Source organism: Enoplosus armatus, chromosome 4 (assembly GCF_043641665.1).
Source record: "Enoplosus armatus isolate fEnoArm2 chromosome 4, fEnoArm2.hap1, whole genome shotgun sequence".
NCBI classification, from domain to species: Eukaryota; Metazoa; Chordata; class Actinopteri; order Centrarchiformes; family Enoplosidae; genus Enoplosus; species Enoplosus armatus.
This window is the reverse complement of record NC_092183.1, coordinates 16710422-16726109: the sequence shown is the minus strand read 5'-3', so window position 1 is coordinate 16726109 and position 15688 is coordinate 16710422.

The window sequence follows — 15688 nt, the reverse complement described above, 5'->3', positions numbered from 1 at the left end:
AGCCAGGCCAGACCCCCCTCTACTACTCTTCTTTCGCTTCCTCCATCACCTCACCTCTCTTCATCGTTTGTGTGGAGTATCTGTGCACCTTCGGGTTATTCATCATTCGCCGTAATATATCCCTTCTCTGCTCTCTTTCTCTCCCCCTCTACCTTTCTCCCTCCCAACAAATTCATTTTGCCCTTGACAGAGCCCAGCCTGTGTTGTGACACTGGACACCCCGTGTGTAGCCGCTTCTATGACACTGGGCGACAGGCATTTAAAGCCTGCCCGTTCCCAACTGGATGGAGCTTTAGATAGAGGACCCAGCCTGGTAGAGAGGGGGGGAAAGAAGAGTAGGGAGAGTAGTGAAAGGGGGGGGGGGGGGGGGTCAAGAGGTGTGCAAGGACAGCTCAGCCTTGTCACACCATTACAACCGGCTGTGGCTATATCGCCGCCTCCCTCCTGAAGGTGTTTTTCAGCTCCAGCTGATAAAAAGCCCCTGGGCAAGGTGCTTAGGTCAGGTCTTTAAACACAAGGGGAAATCTATCCCGCCTCTCGGGCTCTTCCTGGCTGATGCCACCGCTCTCATTTCCCCACTCGTTGCCTTAATTTGGCGGCAAGGCCAGATCCTGTTGGTGTCAGCGAGCTTGGTGAATGGGCAAATGTCACGGAGTCACAATGGCACAGGGAATTGTCAAGCACCTTGTATCGTACATGGCAGCTGCACAGGAAGATAATAGATTAATTTCATGACTGTCTGAGCCCTACAGGACAATATTGCTTTTTCTTTCACCCATCCCATTCTCGCCGGATTGCCGTCTCACACTGATACACACATTTACCGTACATACTGTAAACACATTTTCCTGTAGATACACACATACCCACATGCTCGCCTTTTCTTTCTTTTCTTCCTGAATTTATTTAGTGATACACATTTCTCACTTTTTTTTTTACACGGAGGAGGTTAGAGTATGCTGGAGGCAGAGAAAGCCAAGGAGAACAGGAGAAGGAAATTCCAAAGACGTGTGTGAGGTTTTGAAATAGCCCATCTGTATTTGGACTAGTGCTGGATCTCGAGCTAAATACATCAAGCAATTTTCACCATTATTACCCAGCACTTTGGCAAGGAGGCAAGGAGACCTGTCTGTCCTTCTCACCATTATAGACCACAACAAGTTCACCTGCAGAGGATGAAGCCGTATGAAAAAATATGAGCCAATGGGAAGAAATGCTGAAGAGGGTAGTCGGGTTAAAGAGCAGTCTGTCTCTCTAAGCCCCTCTAGCTCACAGATATGCGTCTTCTGGTCACCCTAGATGTATGAGATGATGGACTGGTAGGCAATCGTCTGTGCTTTACATGAGCATATGCTCCCAACAAGAATTACCAGAGCAGAGCATATCTTCTCTGGTATGTGCGCATGTACAGAGCAGACAGCAATTAGGCAGACTGACAGCCCCGCTGCACTACAATCCATGCATTTACAAAGACATGTGAGGAGAATGAGAATGCATACCCGTTGCATTTCACACAAATGTGATCCTGTCTGCTGAAACACAGATGCATAATATGAATGAATTCACGTTTTCTTTTGACAAAGAAAGTATAACACAGCATCTATTGCTTGGTTAGAACAGTCTCATTTGACCTCAGTAAGGTTGAAACCATTAAATTGGGTGTGTTGTTGAGGAAGTGCCCGTAAAAGTGGCGTCTCTGCTGTCATCTTTCATGCATCTCTCTGGGTTGCTATGACGCTGCCTAGCCTCAATGAAGAACACCAGTGTGTTGCTGGAATGATGCTGCCCAGCCAGGGCATTTTCGCGGGCACTGAGCTTTTGGCCTCGCTCCACAACCCGCAGCGGCACACACTCAATCTACACTTCAATGAAATCTTTTCATGCCATTAGAAAAGAAATTAAATCTGAAGGCCCGCTTGCTACTTTTTTTTTTTCCTGACTGCATCACAAAGGGGAGCAGGAACAATGGAGGCATTGGGTTGTTGCAGCCCTCGATTGAGACGTACTGCTGAAACGCACAGCATTATTATGAGGGCATGCCGGCTGTGGTCCAATCTTCTCAGAATGATCCACATAGTTAGCATTACTGATCCTGCCGCTTCCAGATAGGAGTAAATGTCTGGAATTCCGGGCCGCCTACTAAGAGATGCCACGCTAGCCAGCAGATATTAGTCTCTGTGATGTCACCACGCTGCACAAAGGGAGGCAGACAGAGGGTGAACAAGAGAGGCACTCTGGACAGTTATTAGGGTTATCTATAGGAATCCTGCACATGTCAGAGTCACAAATGCAGTCACACACAGAGCCAATTAAGCTGAGCATAATCAAGTAATAAATTAACCGAAAAAAGAAGTGAGGAGAGGAATCTCTGCATATTTATTAGTATTAGATCAATGCACAAACATACACACCACTGTGCTCATTACACACTGTTATAGTGTATAATCACAACTGAAAAGAGCTCTTGCTCCTTAATATGTCTTTCTGCATCTAAATAAAGAAAGAACTGAATCAAATGATTATCTGAGTAGATATATTTCACAACAGGTGGATGTTATCAAGACCTAATTATTTAGTTTGAATGTGTGTGAGAAAGGTAAATTAAGAGGGGGAAAGGAGTCACCTTTGTACAGAGAAATAAAAAATAAACTTTCACTCAACCATCATTTAGTAGATTAGCTCAAGCCTGTATGGCCACACTAATGGAGTTTGTCTAAGAAAGCCAGTCCTGCACTGGCCCCCATGGTAGACCCAGTCTGCTGGGTGCTAGCATGGCTGCTCTGAATGCTAACTAGCTCCTAGACAGCCTGCCTGCGTCAAAGGCCGAGAGGGTCTTCACCAGGGGCACCCTACAACTGACACAGTCAGAACCAGGAAAAATGAGCAAAACAAAAGTCTATTCAGGCCTGGGCCCATGTATAGACTTGCCCATCCCCCTCTTAAGATGCAAAAAGAAAGAAAGAAGGGGAACGAAATTGAGAGAGTAATGAAATGAATGGAAGAAAAGCGAGAGAGAAAATGTATTGGTCTCCATTGCACCAATCAAATGGGATGGTGAATGACAGCTGGCTGTCATGTGTGTTGTGTTGTTCTTCTTCATCTTTTGTTCTAAGGTAGTTTTTATTTCTCTGTAGCTGAGTAAAAAGGCGTGTTTGTGTGCATGTGTATGTATACGTCAGATGGATGTGTGATTGGGCGAGGGGGGGTTGGTACAACAGTTGTTTGGAATTGCTTTGCCACAGGGTGTCCTGATAGGCTCCGCACGTAGTATTGATCCTCGTCACAGTGGTCCACGAGCTGATGCCATTATTGCTGTGGTGCTGCTGAGTTGAGTGGAAACTGAAAAGTTTCAGAGACAAAAACAGCCCTAAATGTTCAAACAGACAAGCTAATCAGTTGAAAACAGACTACTACTTTTTCTACTAATATCACACATGACTATATTATTTCTTTTTTCCCCCTTACGAGTAAAACTCAGTCAATCACAGCCCCCCACTCTACACGGCAGCTTTTTCTATTCTCTCTCTATAAACAAACTAGGCTCAACTGTGCCCCCTAACTCATGGCCTTTGACATAACCCTCACCCCTGTCTCCTGGTAATGAATTTGTTCGTGTTAAAACTAGAGTAGGTAAACAACAAAAAACTGAGAGACTGTCTGACATCATCACTTAAGTTTTTACTTAATGAACCCTCTGTTAAGAAACAGAGCAGAAAAAGAATAAGTGTAAGTATACAGGTGGAATGTGAAATACCCTCCTCCTCTGTTGCTCTGTGTTGTCTGAGCTGCTGTGAGGTCAAACTCACAAGTGAGACACCACATCCTGGACATCCGTGTTTGGACTCATTTCCAGTCTCTAGTCACCTGAAGATAGTGGAAAACTGGCTGCCTTCGCCTCTGTTCTCTGACAGTTATTGTTCCTCAGCAGCCCATAAATCTGCAGCACTGGGATGTTTGCTAAAAGGGGGATCTGGGTCAAAGGTCGGTGAGCCCTGTCCTTTGGCCCCCTCACGCCAGATGGCACCTCAAGGTTTCTCAGGCTGTCAAGAGCGCACTCTCTCTCTCTCTCTCTCTGTCTGTCTGTCTGTCTGTCTCTCTTTCTCTCTCTGTGTCTCTCTCTCTGTCCCTTTACTTCCCACCAACCCACTTCACTCCCTAACTTAGCTTGTGTTCTCACCCCATGTCTCCCCCACTCTTTTTCTCCCTGACAACCCCACCCATTTTCTCTTCTCACCCTTAGGCCCACAGGACTTCACCCCTCCTCATCATCCTCTCTCACTGCAGAGATTCCACTCCTTTTGTGGCGGTAGGAGATTCCAGTATAGGGTAAACAGGAAGGGAAACCTGAGCAGACACTGGGAAATGGCCATGGTACCCCAGTCAAATACCTACAGTGAGTGTTGGGGAAGCACACTGCGAGCACTGGTATTATCCTCCACTAATTACCACATTTTGAGGGATTTTTCATGTTTCCTTTTTTTAACCCCTACTTCATTTCCCCTTCCTCCCTTCCATTTTGTTTAGCAAATAGCTTTTTATAATCCTCATTGAATCAATTTTCTGTGTCAAAATGAATAAATTAGCTTGCTTTATTTTGGAATAAACCATTAATACAGGAATGGCTGGTAATTAATTTCCTGTAATTGCCCCACCGGGATTGGTGTCAGTTACACCCACTCCATGGAAATGCTGTATATTAGCTTAAACATGGCTCTTACTGTGCCTCTGTGTTATTGGGGTACCGGTTTTGGTAAGGAGGGGTGACTTTGGGGCAGGGGGACGACTACCATTGGGTGAGTACAGAGCTGTTTGATCTAGTCTAAAATACAACTATGCAACTGTCACTCATCTCATACATGACCAAATTAAGTCTAGAAAGTATATGATACATATATTTCTAAAGACTGGCAACCAATGTATGTTTTTGTATGTTATCAATTCCACTTGAGCATATTAGATGTAGTTAATACTTGAACTTAAGCCTAAGCCTGGGCTTATAGCATGGCTGCTTGTAGTAATAACTCTTTGTACATAACTCTCCCCAAAATGCTTCTTTAGTTGTAATACCCACACCAGACTGTTTAACATCTCTAATTTGTCATTTCCAGGGGACGGTCGGGAGAGCAGACTGAATTGCCTTCTCTAGGCTAAGCTCCTTATGTTCACTTGTACATATTGGAGGATTTGTGTGAGCGAACTCAGTTGGTCCAGGTAAAGTAGTCCCACTCCACTGGCTGTGTAAACAAAGGATATGAGGGAGCCGCTGCCTTGTAGCCTCACTCAGCAAGAGTCTACAGCTCCAACTATGTACTTTAAGACCTCGAGACAGCACATTAACAGCCGTCTCCCCAGCAGCCTGATTTAGGAGTCTTCTCCAACAGGTTCCCTCTGCACCCAGTGCCCCCATTCAGAGGCAGTGCGCGGCTTTCCTCCGGCGTCAGGGCAAGGTGGCAGAATGTTGGCTGGTAAGTGTGTCACCCTGGCTGAGGTTGGGGCACAGTGGCACAACGGGAGTGTTTCTGTTCCCCTCCTCCATCTTTCTCTCCCGCTTCCTCCCTCTCTTTCTCGATCACTCCCGCCACAACAGCACACATGAAACCAGGGCATGCCCCCAGTGAACATCGGAATAGGCAGCTGCCACCAGTGGGCCTGGAAGGGCCTGACTTAAAAAGAAATTCGGAGAAATAGCTGTAACCCAAAAACAGCCTCAGTGAGCCGCAAGCCTCCGTCGGTGCCCCTATTTTCCTATTTGAGATGAAGTGATGATAACTGCAGTGAGGGAGGGCAGCGGTTATGGAGCCTGCCAAAAGACAGACAGATCCTTCCCCCAGGTCAGGAACCATGGGGAATGGGCAGGATACTGAATCATGGGGCTACTCAAGGTTCCATTGTCAGTCTTTTTTGATGTCAAAAACACACATTTTCATACACATGTTCTGTGTTTATGCACATACTCTGCATGCACAAGTTGCCTCAGACACACACACATTTACAGAATAGAATTTCCAGATATCTTAGCTTACAGTCGATTGTTGGACAGTTGATGTAGCGTAAGGCTTCCTACCTCTGATTGAAATAGTTCTCTAATTTGTAATGAAATACACACATTTGTTCCACTTTCACTGTACATTGTGGAAATGGCTGAAGAAAGAAAACAAACAGTGGTATCCTCTGAAGAAATATACAGGGAATGTATTAAGGAAATAGACATGAGGTAATCTCCACCAGGGGAAGCAAAGTTTAGAAGGTTTCAAAGAAAAAAATGCCCATGTGAAAACCAACGCATCTCTGAAAGCTCCTTTTTCACTCCATGACTTTGTGGGAGGATTATTCACAGCTGTAAAACTAGCATATAGCCATCTGCTATTCTGTGTTGTTACAGGCAAAACGATAGACTCTGCTCAGTAACACGGTTGAAGTAGAGGACAATGTTACTGCCTAAAAGCTGGAGAAATATTATAAACCAGAAATACCAAAATGCTAAGTGAAACCAGAGTTATCAGAACGAGAGAAAAAGAATGGTTGACTACACCACAATTTTTACATGGGTCTTTTCTGGAGAGAAAAAAAAGCGGACTGAATGACTGCTTTGTTCAGATTTCATTCTCCCTCATGGTGATACATCGGTCAAAACAAAGTCTGCGCGATTGTGGTGTACTGAACAGTTGACACGCTCACATGCTGAATTTCATACATGTATATTACAGCATGTGCTGTTACAGCCAAACAAAGAGGGGTGCAAACCTATTCTTCCTAATTGTGCACTTCACAAATAGACACTAAGATTGATGAGGAGATAATCCATGTAAGATGTGTCTTGTTGGAAGTCTACCCTCGAACACTTAAACAGAGACACTCCATCAGGATCTGAAGTTGAGAAATAAGGTGAGGTCTAAAGTGAATCGATACCTTGGCTTCGGAGTGGTGACCACCTGCCAAAGAGACTGGCATATCCAATGTGTCTTGTTCTGGACATCGAGAATGAGTAGTGAGTCCCCTTTAAAGCAGAGGACTCCTCATAGTACATGCCCTCTAAATCTAGGCCACGTTACTCTGTCCTTTATTTGTGATCATAACGAATATGTATTCTTCTGTAGGTCAAAAAAAAGAAAAATCACATAACAGTAACATCATCATTTTCAGTTTAAAAAATCATATCTCATACATGACAAAAATACACATGTGTAATTTGGCTAGGTTCCAAAATGTGAGGTTTTGGAGGTCTCGTTTCATATCATTAGTTCTGAATGACCTCAGAACAATCTTGGGAACTCTCTTGAAAGTCTGAGACAAATAAATCCACCATGGCGGAAATCGAGATAAGGAAACAGAGAGCGATAGCAAGAGCAGGAGTGTGAGATCTCTAAGCCATGTTAAAACGGTGGGGTAGGGCACTGTCATCGCTGTGTGTCTGAGAGGGCTTCAGCCTTTGGCTCTCTGTGCATTTTAACACACCATAAATCACTCTTAGAGCCCAGCCCTGCATTACGTGAATGATATATTTTATTTACACTATGGAGGAAAACACACATGGTCCTTATTAATCATCTCCCACCTTTAATAATGAGTCAACTTCCAGTCATTCATCACCACTTCCAAAGCCATGCCTGCAGAGAAATACTGAGGGGGAAGAGGAAGGAAAAACAAACAAAGTTGGCTAACAAGGTAGCTGTTTGAGAAAGGATATGTAAAATGCTTCAAAATGCGATTGTCACATTCTTAAGGCATTAGAAGCCAATACTGTAATATGGTGGAGCGTGGAGATTTTAGCCCAGGGGATTTTAGCTATTTAGTTTGTCACTCTTTGAGAGTAAAATACCTAGATGACATGAGAACTTTTCTGCTCCCTGACATGTTTATACAAGCTCGCTTCAGCACCATTACTCATTCTCACTTGTCTCTCTTAGAAGTCTCCTCTAATGATCGAGCAGAAGCATAACCACAGCCCTATGACATGGGTGTCATAGAAATCTGCTACATTTGCCAATGTGGCTGCATTACTGTCAAAGCTCATCAAAATGAAGCATTTAAAACCTCAACCTTTCTCCACCCCCTCACCCACTAGAAAAGATGTGCACTAAACGATAGCTGATTTCCCGTCTTTGTGCCTAAAATAGATTTTGCCCTGCTATTAGAACTCAAGTCGGATACAGTGAAACATTTTAGAGTGATTCCTCGTGTTTGAAATGATTTAGAAAGCAATCCGTCTTAACAGCAGCCTCAGAAAGTTGCACTTGACTATGTTAAGAGTCTTTGGAACTATTCCAAATCACACAAGAGAGGGCAAGAAAGCTGTTGAACACATCTCCATTGGTCTCCACTGTGGGAAATATAACATGACACCGAGATAATAAATGACAGCAGACAACTGTAACTAAATTCTTATATGAAAGAACATAAAAGCTTTGCTACAGAAAAATCAGTGACAACACACAGTGATGGTAGCTACTGCGGGATTATTGATGTTTAAGGATTGTTGGCATGCTACAATTCTGGAGGCAAAAACAGAACCAGACATCAACTAACTTCAGTAACAGAGAGTCAACATCCACGAGCTAAAAACAAAACACAAGACAATCGTACACACTGAGAATAACAGCTCGTGTCCCACCTCCTGGTTTGTTTGACATATTGTGTATGTATGTGTATCTGTTTATAACCATCATTTATGCAATGCATATTTTTTTCTGTCTTTGTCGAAGTCTATTTCCTGACGAATTTATCTAAATTTTTTAAAACCCTGGTGATACTCATTAACACTCTATCTACTTTCTTTGTTTCCAGTCAAAAAATGGAAATACTGTACATGTAAATTTGCAGGCAGTGGCTCTGAAATTGTGTAAATATTAGTAACAAATAAATGGAAAGAAATAAGTAGTTGCCTATACCTTTGCCTTTTGTACAGTAGGCTGTCATTGGGTAATGGCTTAGATCTTCTCAACACTGAGCCTATGTTTGTGCTTAATGAACCAAGTAAAAAGGTCATTACAAAACAGCAATATCAATTTTTGAGACTGCAATAGCTATCATAAAGTGAGTGGGGAAAGTAATAGAAATAAGATTTAACACTGGGTCCTGCTAATGTGTGCAAAAGAGGTTAACTGCTGTGTTTAGTAACAAGCAAATGCTGCTCCTCCCATTAAAGGTGGCGGCCACTTTTATTGTCTAGCTTTAGTGAATCGCCACAGCTTGGCACTGGCTATATAACATCAATAAACATAATTTTATGAAGTAGCATATAAGCAATAGCAGGTTCAGCGATTAAAGTGATATTTGTCTACAACATAAAGCCACAAAATCACTAATACATTTTGAAAAGAAAACCATTTTGGAGTATATTTACAAGGATGAAATGCCAAGTTTAATGATGTGTTGTGGTTACCATCCTTCCTTCCTCTATGTCTGTCCTAGAAACTTAACTAAGACAACCCAATTCTGCCATACGAAAAATGTCTTTTTGGCCAAATCACCTTCTCACCTCCAAGTGATACAGATTCAATAAATTAAATACTGTTAACAAATTCTTGTTCTCCTTTCCCCTTCTTTTCTGTATTCCCTGACATTTTCACTCCCTTTTCAAACCAATGATACATCGAAATCTATGAGCCCATAATCCTATTAATAAAGCTCTCTTGTCCGTGTTACATTTATTTTCCCCGTAATCTCCTTCTCTTCCACTTTTCTCTACTCTCTCTCTTTCTCCCTCTCTCACTCTTGGTATCTCTCTCTATGTCCCTTGGCTGACCCCTGTGAACATTTTCCCCTTGCAAGGCTGAGAGAAATTCAGATTGATACCAAATATAATGCCCGTTGTGGGTTTCACACGTAACAAGGTGATTGATGGCATGATCAACGGGGGTTTAGGCTGACTGACCAAGCCAGCCATCTTCACTTGGTGTGGGAGGTATCCCTCTACCGTGTTGCATGCTGACAATGTGCCACACGTTGCCATAGCCATCATGTTGAAATGCAGCTGCTTCTGAAGTATTGAAAGTATAGCACATGCACACAAGTAAAAAAAAAAAACACATATACACAGTCCTGCCAGGATCCGGTTTCTGAAATCCTGTCTGTATCCTGAAAAAAAATGAAAATAAAAAGGTATAGCTTTAAAGTTCTTGACATAAATTTGCGACAATAATCTGAAGCAGACATGTTTACATGTTTATCCTGGTGTCCGCCTGTATGTTTGTATTAAGTATGGTGGCTCCATACATATATAATCCTCATGAAGATCCTTGTCATGCATGTGCCCCAGTAATGATTTATGGTGCTGACCATGAGCAGCACAGCACTGCCATCCTCATGGGGTGACCAACCCGGTGGGCACAGGAGATGCTCGCCCTCTGCAGTCAGACTTACATCGTCTAGTCAGCATTAAATCCATCAGTTCCACAGCCAAATCCAAATGATTCAATCCCAAAGTAGGAGACTCCCAAAGCCTTGCAACTGGCTCTCTGTTCCTCCCAGCAAACAGAGTGTGGAACAATGGGGATCTGACCACTCCTCGGAAATATCTTCAACAAGCTTTCACTACAACATCAAGTCAGTCTTTGGCTAATGGATGAACTGATTAGACATGCACAAAGAAAGTAGCTTGCGTCACCTTTCAGCTTTCGAAACTAAAAGGACAGAAGGAAAAGCGGTCGCTTCTTGTAAGCCTCTAAAGGATGGAGTGACGTTACAGAGAAGAAAGCAGATGAAGAGGAATAGGAGAGGGAAGCTTAAATAATCATAAAGGGTGATAATCTAACACAAATCATAACATAAGGTACAACTGATTGATCTTTTTCACATTGTTGCATGATAAAGAAGTCTGATTTTATGAGTCAAAACCTTTTCATAAGTGCTTTTCTGTGCATATCTTGCGTTCATGTCAGTGGAAACTGGTTGTTAAGACATCAGTCACTAAATCAGTACAACTGGGGTTTGAATGTGCACGTCGTATGAACTGTTGACACAATGTTTAGTTTGATAAAAAAAGTATCGAAATCAATGAGGTATTTGTTTTTTCTCATCAAATGCAATGAGGGGTAACGGTCCCAGAGGCTGCATAAACCACTCATGTACGTGTCTCAACCACGGGAACACGGCAACATTTATTTTCATATTTCAAAGACCCAAGGAATTACATTAATTGAAGGAAACATTCTGAGTTGTTAAACTCTCCAGTGGACCCAGGGTTGCAGATTTGTCAGCAGGCGTGCTGGACAATAAAAGTGAAGCAATGATGGAGCAAGTGAAAAGTTTAATGTGGCTCTCACTCGGCTGCATAATGTGTCGTGACCGATGAAACATTTCCCAATGGTTCACACGGCTTTCTGTCAGCGCTGATGTAAAAGCCCTGGAGGCAGGGACCTGGGTCTGCCCTTTAAACTGGCGCCTCACTCTTCCAATTTGGTCCTCACCACAAAGAAAAAAAAGGCAAGACAGAGAGAACAAGATGGCGTATAGAACAAATACAAAAATGTATTCCTAAGTTGAGTTGTCATGATAAATGAGGATGTTAAAAGACTACATCATGGTAAACACAATGTATATCATTTATATATGTGAGCTATGAAAACAATTCTCTGTTAGTATCAATGAACTGTGTGGGTTGTGTCATACACAATTTATATACAATTACATGAAAAGGATATTACTACTAAAAGAATAGTATTTAGAATTAGATATATATAGCTGAGAAAACAACTATTGCACACTCTGCTTATTTAACTGCAAGACAAATAAGAGGCTTAATAAGAATGATAGCGTGTATATGTAAATATACTGAGGAGTTGGCTAGTGACTTCATCTGCTCATGATCACGAGATGTATGTCCTCGACTATATATGACATATATGGTCCGAATATTTCAGACTTCGTTTTTGTGTGGCACCTGTTCACTATGTCTCAAATGAACAACTAATTTCAGAAAATTAGTACATTGGCTCCATTGCACATCACTGACTCATTGTTATATTCATGAAAAGTGAGCAGGCGTCATCCAATCGCAGCCACAAAGGAGGATAGAGATGCTTTACATGAAAATCTAATAGGCAATTTACATTTAAATTTCTACTGTCTCTGTTATGGGTGGATTTAAAAGAGCAAGGGCCTGCTTTTAATGCCTCCATGCTGTCTCCATACACCTCTTCATCTCCTCCCCTTCTACATCACCCTTTTTCAACCCCCTGTGTCTCCCACAAGAGCTTTCATCCTCACCTTTAAGGGTACCCAATCAACCGCGGGCTCGGCATAGGCTCCATGGCGATCGCACAGAGGCAACCTGAACCCCAAACAAAGGCCGTTCATTAAAATATCTCCAGCAGAAAGCTCAGGGGTTCAAACTACTACATTAGCCTCTCTGCTAACACACGGCAGAGATCAAACCACACATACAACAGAGAGATGTAGGTGCCTTACTCTAAAAACCTGAGGACTCCAGCAAGGAGACTGTCAAGGCTCACAAGGCCTCTGCATTCAGCGGCTAGACAGGCTGGTCATTTGGGTCAGAACAAGAGGACAACAAGTGGATGAGCATCTGTTCAGAACAATGAGTGGGTGGCCAGATGTGGCCTTTGATGGTTCCCTGTGATGGTTCCACAGTCCAATCAAACAATTCCCAGTCCCCTTTATTAATATGACTGCTAATGATAGCAGCTCACCTCAGTCTGTAGCCTTTCAAATGAACACTGGGGTATCGCTCAGTACCAGCATGTTGAAAGGCCAGTGTGCAGTGTGAAGGTATGGCTGTCAGTTGTATGAAAACTCTGTCATCATAGGGATATAAGATGTCAAGGTGTCAAAAATAGTTGTGGCAGATGTGGCAGTGCGGCTAACCAGCTTGTCCAAATACGAGTTTTAATAACAAGTTCATTTAAAGGTCAAAAGAAATACTCACACACACAAAAAAAAACATTTTCTAATCTTTGCTATTTTGTAAAGTATCTGTTTGGAGTCCTATTACACACACTGCACACATGAAAGAACTGTAATACAATGTAACTCCCATAGAATTTAACTATGATTATTGTCTACAATATTTTTTCATATTGTCTGATCTTAAAAACAAATGTTAATGCTGAGGACAGAGGCAATACTTTTCTCAAAGAATGCAAATGAGCAAGGATTAGCAACTCAACTTAATGCAACAACAATAGTTCTCATATAGCTATGGATTAATTTCTTCTTCTGTGAAGAGTGGAGGGTAAAATGCTACAGCTCCATAAAAATCCAACTTTACTGCATATAGACTTATACACCTTATGTGCATCATAAATGGTGGGTAATTCATCCATAGACGTAATAAACCATGGAATATGGATGGCATATATTCTACCTAACAATATACTTCAGCAGGGAGGAAGTAAATATGGTGGTGTGATTTACAGTACAAAGCAAGCCCATAAATTATCGGAATAGTTAACGAGTTAAACATTGCACGGTGTGATGCACTGGAGCTGTAGTGCACTGTGGTTATCATTTGAAAGGATAATAGTGATAGTGACTATAGTATGGCATTATGGATGTCTGACGCCTTGTGGACATGCTCTGCCACGTGGAGACACTGTGCACTGTATCATCCCCATTCTTAATAAAAGGCGATAGTGCCTTCTGAGCATAAGGAAAGTTATGGAAAATATCTCTCACCCAAGGACACAGCGCCAGATGTGCTAAGACTTATGGGAGCAATCATAGGTGGCCAAGGCTCTGGTGTGGGCCTTATTAAGTTAGGCTGCAACCCAGCACCTTCAACTTATTAAGCTGTCAAGAGTTGCAATGATTAAAACCAAAGAAAGGTCAGTCGCAGACCTTCAGCATTGTGCAGACCCTGATATTTGCTTTTAGGCCCCAGACCTAATGAAGACATTTTACTTGATACATGCAAGGAGGGACTAAAAGAAATAGTTCTTTTGTGGCACCTTTTTTTTCAAGTTCCCTTATTCATCCTAGACGGCTTGTAAAAATGTCCAATACTAGTACTTTCTCTTTCCCAAGAACTCTATCCTTCTTCTCTTCTTCCTCCCTTTTCTATCCTCACAGACTCCTTTGAAATTAATTTAATCCATGACAAAGAGGCAGATAAATAGGGAGAGATAGAGAGTAAAAGAAGAAGAGAATAAGTGAGGAAATCAGAACCATGGTAACTGCGTGCTGTTTTGCACTATCCTAGTCTCTCTATTCAGCAGTTTTGCATAATATCAGCAAGTGTGGGGATCAAAGGGAGTAGGTTAATGGGAAAGGGGCTTGGGGATAATTACAGGGAGGGGACAGGTCGGGGAGCGGTGGGTCCAGGTGGGGCCAGCCCTGCTAATATGCCCCCGTTATGCTGACAGCAGGATTCCAACGTCTGCCGTCGGAGATTAAAAAAGGGAAGAAGGAAAAAAAAACAATCTTGGGGAGTTTATTGAGAGCTGTCATGGGCGTCCCTCAGATGCTAGGCGACGGTGGCCGCTCACAGATTTATTCTCTTGTCATAGCTGATGATGCCATCCCGAGAGTGGGGAACTGGCAGATGCTGGGGAAAGGTATGGTCGCGAGAGGGAAGAGGAGAGGAGAGACATGGGTCCAGTGGAGGGTGTAGGGTTCAGGGATTACAGCCCCTGGACGGACAATCAATCACGTTAGAGAGAGGTGGGGTGATTTGGGATGTAGTATGTGGTGGGGATGGGGATACGGGAATGATGTCGTCTTCAACAAGCGCCACTCAGTCACACCATTTCAACTTTAGTCGTCACGGAGAGATTCTGTGTGTCAGCTGTGTCATTCTCATCTCTTCCATGTCTGGATATGTCCCCTTCTCTTTCTTTATACAGTATACAACTACATGGGTGCAACTGCTGTGTCCACCTGCCCAGGTAGATATAAATGCGATCATGCCAGCTGCCAAACTATTAGTGTAGAGGTCTAATTTTGACATGCCTTTGACACCCTGTGAAATCTGTATCATTAGCAGGATACAGGGATGAGGCCATAACTGATGGAGAGAGGGCAGTGGGAGAGAAATAAATGAAAAAAAAAGGACGATGGGGCAGAAAAAAGTGAATCTGTTTGAGTTCAAAGCGTGCCCTTGACTTCAGAGGGGAAAAAGAGGGGGAGGGAATGAGAAAGAGAGAGAGATCTGTCTGTTTTGGCAGCGCACTTCAGGACAACCTGTGAGTGGCAAATTGTAAATGACATATGTAAAACCGAGGGGTCAGATAAAGTTCTCTTTGGTCTCTGAGGGGTTAAAGGAAGCTGGTTATCTAACTGACACTGCAAAGATGATGGATGATGGAGGTTGAGTATGTTAGAACACCAACCTTGGTGGTAAGCTTTATTTCAGGTAAAATGGTGGGTAAAGTACTGCAGAGCTGTGCAGGGTTCATTAGCACCTACTAAAACCTCAAAAACAAACTTTCTTACTACTTAAGTGCACTGTTACTGAGGAAGAACTTTATAAAGGTAATGGTGAAAGACACTGTGTAGACATCACAGTCACGTGGGGACAATTAAGTATTTTCTGTTTCAAATTGTAATGTTTAATGATCTGAAGTCTTCTTCTCAATGTGAAAAAAACTTCAAGGACATTCCAGTGACACAAGGCTACCGGCGGAGCCACAGGTCTGAGATCAGCCTTTCCTACAGATACCATAACCATGGCCGTAATTACCTCAATGACAGACCTAGCCTCAGATCTGCTCCTGGGACCAACATCCTGATC